Source organism: Myotis davidii, unplaced genomic scaffold, assembly GCF_000327345.1.
Source record: "Myotis davidii unplaced genomic scaffold, ASM32734v1 scaffold6, whole genome shotgun sequence".
NCBI classification, from domain to species: Eukaryota; Metazoa; Chordata; class Mammalia; order Chiroptera; family Vespertilionidae; genus Myotis; species Myotis davidii.
This window is the reverse complement of record NW_006383011.1, coordinates 3,217,185-3,222,405: the sequence shown is the minus strand read 5'-3', so window position 1 is coordinate 3,222,405 and position 5,221 is coordinate 3,217,185. Positions and strand designations below refer to the sequence as shown.

The following is a 5,221-nucleotide window of genomic DNA, read 5'->3' as shown; positions in this document are numbered from 1 at the left end:
AAGTTCCTTTTCAAAACCATGATGATAGCTCCGTAGGAGAGGGGAGTAGACACAGAGATGGAGTCACCATTTATGATCAGGGTAACTTTGAACAAGTTAATTCATCTTTCTGAGGTTCAATATCCTCATCTATACAAATGAGAAAATATGCAGGCCTTGTGTTGCTGTGAAGATTAATAATTACTGTTTACTGAATTTATTAGAGCTCAAGGGCTCTACAAACACCACCCAGTGAGAAAGCCACAGGGACAGAATCAGAACTTGAACCACTACTCCGTGTGAAAAGGACATGGAAACAGCCAAAGAGCACACACATGTTAGGTATAGCCATTTACTGATAGTTCATTTAGATCTGAAAACCTTTGTCCTGTTAGGAACTGAAACTGGGGGTCAAAGACATTTTTCCTGGGCCATGGACAGTAAATAACTGTTACAGGAAATTCAAAGGTGGGTGGAGAACTAGTTGTCCACCAACAAACTGTGCTTCACTTTCCATGGGCTGAAGTGGCTGCCCAGACAGGATTCCATCTCCTGGCTCCTCTTGCATGTAGGTGGGGTCATGCAGTAGCTTCTCCTACAGAGTGTGATCAGAAATGACGTGTCATTTGCAGGTCAAGATGATTAGGAGAAGGGTGTGGGTAGCTAAAAGGTAGAAACAACCCAAGCATTTACTGACAGATAAATGACTAAACAAAATATTGTCTACATATACAATGGAATATTATTCAGCCTTAAAAATAAATGAAATTCTCACACAAACTACAACATGGATGAACCTTGAAGACAGTATGCTAAGTGAAATGAGTCAATTGCAAAAAACAAATATTCCACCTATATGAGGTAGGTGGAGCAGCCAAATTCATAAGAGACAGAAAGCAGAATGGTGGTTGCCAGGGGCTGGGTAGAGGGTGGGGAGTTAGTGTTTAATGGGTAGAGAGTTTCCGTTTGGGAAAATGAAAGTTCTGGAGATGGATGGGTGGTGAGGGTTGCACAATGTAAATGTGCTTGGTATCACTGAATTGTACACTTAAAAGCTATTAAAATGGTCAATTGTATGTATATTTTACCACAACAAAGAAGAAGGTAAAGGAGGAAGAGGAGGAGTAGGAGGAGGAAGAAGAGAAGGAGGAGGAGGAGGAGGAGGAGGAGGAATTGTCCACACCCTATCTCCACTTCATATGAATGGAGACTAGAGGAGGAGGAGGAGGAGGAGGAGGAGGAGGGACTTCTCTATATCTGCCAGTTAGATACAGAGAATTTCCAGGTCCAGAGACTGGAACAGCCACAAGTGGAAGTAGCCACATGACAAAAAGCCACTTGCTGACTAGGAATCTGGCGCTGGGCTCTTCTGTGAGTGATAAGTAGACTTCTAATGTGTGAAACCATTTAAATCGGGGTTTAATTTGTTACAGCAGTGACTGGAACTCTAACACAACCTGCAGCCAATGCTGATGGTTGATGTCACAGGATGTTAACACTGCAATGTGGTCCCCTGAGAATGGCATGAGGGACAGTTCCAGAGCTTGGCTTGGTTTGGGGCTGAGGAGATGTTGGCGCTAAGGGCCCACCTTCCAGTTCAGCAGTTCTCAAAGACTGAGTTAGAATCCTTGGCTGTGAGATGGCTTCCAAGGACTCTGTTACTGAGGAAACCCAAAGGAGTTTATCTCCTTGAAGATACATCACCCACTGAGTGATGAGAACTGGGTGTAGAAATGCAGAGAGAGAAGGGAACTGTGGCCCTCAGTCACCCAAGGGCAGACATGGGAACCTGTCCCCACACGCTCTTCTCAGCACCCTTGGGCCCAGGGGAAGCGACTCCCTGTGGCCCCAGTTGGGCAGCAGCCTTAGCTGAGCATAGCATTGAAGGGGGCAGGGATTGTCCCGTCTTGTGCTCAAGAGACAATTGTCAGTGGGACCTGCACCAGGGCTGATGGCTCTGCCACTAACCCCAGGATTCGCAACAAGAGGAGTTCCAGCCTCAGGAGGTGGGAGCAACCAGGACAGGCTCTGGGGCTCAAATGGAGTCATGGAATTACAAACTGGCAGCAACTACAATTGTGGGAGCTGGTTGTTCAGACTCTAGCCCCTCTGACTTTAGCAGCAACCCAAGACCCCCGGATTTGGCAGTGACTGAGGAGCTCCCTAACCTCAAGGCATGCCTCTGAGGTGGCTCCAGGTATCAGATAAGCATCCAGATAAGAACACCTCTGGACCTCTTTGGCTCACCACAGGACAGTGGCCTTGGGAAAGAGAGAAGGCCTTCCTTGTCCTTGCAATAGAGGGACTGAAGCTGGAGCCAAACTAATGGAACTGATAAAAGAGGTGCAATCTCATCTCATTCTTAATTTTGCAGAGAATTTATTGTTTTAATGAATTAGAGCAGCGGTCACCAACCGGTGGTCTGTGAACCACTAGTTGTCCATGAGGTCCAAAAGGTTGGCGACTGCTGAATTAGGGCATTCCGGGTTACTTTATAATGACAATACTCTTATGTGCATGCCTTCTGTGCTCCTAAGCTGGAGAGGAAGCAATCGAGTTAGGCCTAGGGAGCCAGGAACTGCACACAAATTCGACAATTGTGTCAAAATGTGGGAAGGCCCATAGGAGTGAGTCATTCATGGTAATGTGAGTTACATTGCAGTAAAGATTGAGAATGATTGTCTTTACAGATTCCCACCCCTACTCTACCCCTGGATTCAATGTCAATGTTTATTAAATGCATGATTGCCTCTCTCTTCCTCATTGTAGCTGAAAATCTCCAGGATTCTCCGGCAGTGGTCATCACACTGCTGTTGGCTCTGACCTCCCTTAGCTTGCCCTGGGCATTCACTGTGTGATGTGACACACCAGGCCCTGGGGCATTCAGAGATAACAGCACAACATTCAAAGAAAAGAAAACGTGCAGATCACAACCTTTCTTTGCATTCCCTGTGTCTTGGCTTCTCTTGGAGTCAGTTCTTGGTCTTCCTCTAAGGTGCCTGTTTGCTTCTCCAACTCTGGGCGAATGTTTGCATTTTCCTTCACAAGGTCAAGGTGGAGTGTAAGCACCCGGGCTACTGCCTGAGCCCTATTTAAAGAAAGTTGTTTTGGCTTCCCTGGCATTTTTCACACCTCTGATGCATCTCCGTCCAGGCCCTGTGCAAGAGCCAGCTGATAAGCATCTGAAGCCAGCCTTTGAAACAGTGCCAAGACCCTAGGGCCAGTGCTGAGCTCTCACCCCTCCAGCCCGCCTGACCTGAGCAGGGCCCAGTGGGGAGTGGAAAACCTTAGGGAAGGGGGACCTGTCCCTTGCCAATCAGAGGCTAACTCAGAGCTGCCAATCTGAAATCCCAGTTCCCACAACATCTCAATGCTCTCCTAGCCACTTGCTGTCAGGATGACCCACCTCCTGCCTGGCTGTCAGTGCTCACCTTTATTGGAAGCGCTCACTGGGTCATAGGAGTATTTTCCCATTCCCTTCAGCACCTGAGTGGGTTGGTGGTTGTTGTGCTTTGAGGTCATTTAGAGACCTGCCTGCTCAGTTTCCTCTGTCTCTCCTGCCCTCTTGCTGCCACTGGGAATGGGCAGAGCTATTCCTAACACACAAGTTGGGCAACACCACAGGGAAGCTATGCTAGAATGGCTATACCCAAGCTGAGATCGCCCTGCCTTGCCAAACACAAGTCCACTTCCATGGAAGGGCTAATGTGCCCAGGTGTCTGCATATTCCTGGCCGGGCAGGTGAGAGGGGGCAGGTGAGAGTGGACTCATGTTCTTGGGATCACCCCTGGCTCCTGGTTTCCGCTTCCATTGGATTCTTTCAGTTTGTGTCACTTTGCCATCTGTGTGTGCTGTCCTGGGTCTGCACTCAGATGCGGAACTCAGGGCCTCGTCTTGAATTCCATCAAAACCAAACTCCCATGTAAGACCTTCGTGTGTGCCGCAGGCTGCCCAGGCTGCTCAGGCCAAGGGGATTTGTACTGTGGCAATGCGAACAACTTCATATGGAATTTTTTTTTATCTTTAACGATCTTCTTTGAGGCTACCCTGATGTCCAGAGATTTCTCACTGGCCAGACCACCGGACATTACTAACGAAGCTCATGTTTCTCAAAAACGTGGTTTATGAACCACCTTTACTAGAATCACCAGTGTAGAATGGGACAGAGGGTCTGTTGGAGAGTTGTGTGTGTGTGTGTGTGTGTGTGTGTGTGTGTGTGTGAGAGAGAGAGAGAGAGAGAGAGAGAGAGACCGAGTGGAGTGGAGTGGAGTTTGTTTGGATTTTGTTTTTGTTAAAATTTCGTAAGTAAGCCTTTACATTTGAGGGTGCTCCCCCATGACATTTAGTGTCCACTCACTAGAGTGGCCTCATATCCACAAAATCTAAACAGTTGAAAGGAACAGTGGATGCCATAAAATTCAGGGGTTTTCAAGCATTTTGCTTGCATTACCCTCAAAAAACGTTTGAAATATTATGCACTCCACTCAAACATTTTTGTATTGATATTTAAAAATTTTCATCTTAAGTTTATATTTTTCATCTTAAGTCTAAACAGCTGTTAGAGACTAAATATCATTGTAACTTTAAAATATTTTAACAGTTTAAACATAGAATTTAAGTGTTACAGCAATTGATATCCTCCATCATCCTTTTAAAAATACCATGAATGTGCTGTTCTTTAACAACTGGAAATATCACATTATTCCTTTTTCTCTTTGAATTTTCATTTTTCCTCCTCTATTTCTTTATCTTAAAATAATATAATTTATGATGCAAATCTTTTATTAATTGTTTTATCATAGTTCTTTTAAAAGTGTATATACATCAGCCTGGCCACTGTGGCTCAGTGGTTGAGCATCACACCTGTGAACCAGGAGGTCATGGTTAGATTCCCCATCAGGGCACATGTCCGGATTTTGGGCTTGATCCCCAATCAATGATTCTCTCTCATCGCTGAAATCAATAAAAATATAGTTTTTTTAAAGTGCATACACATTTAATTTTCTTTCCATTTCTGTGGCCATAAAGTTCTAAAGCTATGCTAATGCTGTAGCCACCGGACACATGTGAGTATTTAAAATTTTGCATTAAATAAAATTTAAAATTCAGTTCCTCATTCATGCTAGCCACATTTCAAGTTCTTAATGGCCACATGTGGCTTATGGACCATATTGACAGACAAATAGAAAGCATGTCCATCATTGCATAAAGTCCTATTGAACAGCACGAGTTTATAGTGTGA

The 5,221-nt window shown here is 45.2% G+C and overlaps 1 long non-coding RNA gene across 2 annotated transcripts; it reads right to left on the bottom strand.

The window, feature by feature from the left end:
* Positions 1 to 317: 317 nt before the first annotated feature.
* On the bottom strand, positions 318 to 4,188 carry LOC107181633. 2 transcript variants are annotated; one of them, XR_001512302.1, is made up of 2 exons: positions 2,914 to 4,188; positions 318 to 642 (listed from the first exon to the last, which is right to left on the bottom strand). It is a non-coding gene; the product is annotated as an uncharacterized LOC107181633 (long non-coding RNA). The 2 variants fall into 2 exon arrangements; XR_001512303.1 differs by having other exon boundaries at positions 318 to 574.
* Between the last annotated feature and the right edge of the window lie 1,033 nt (positions 4,189 to 5,221).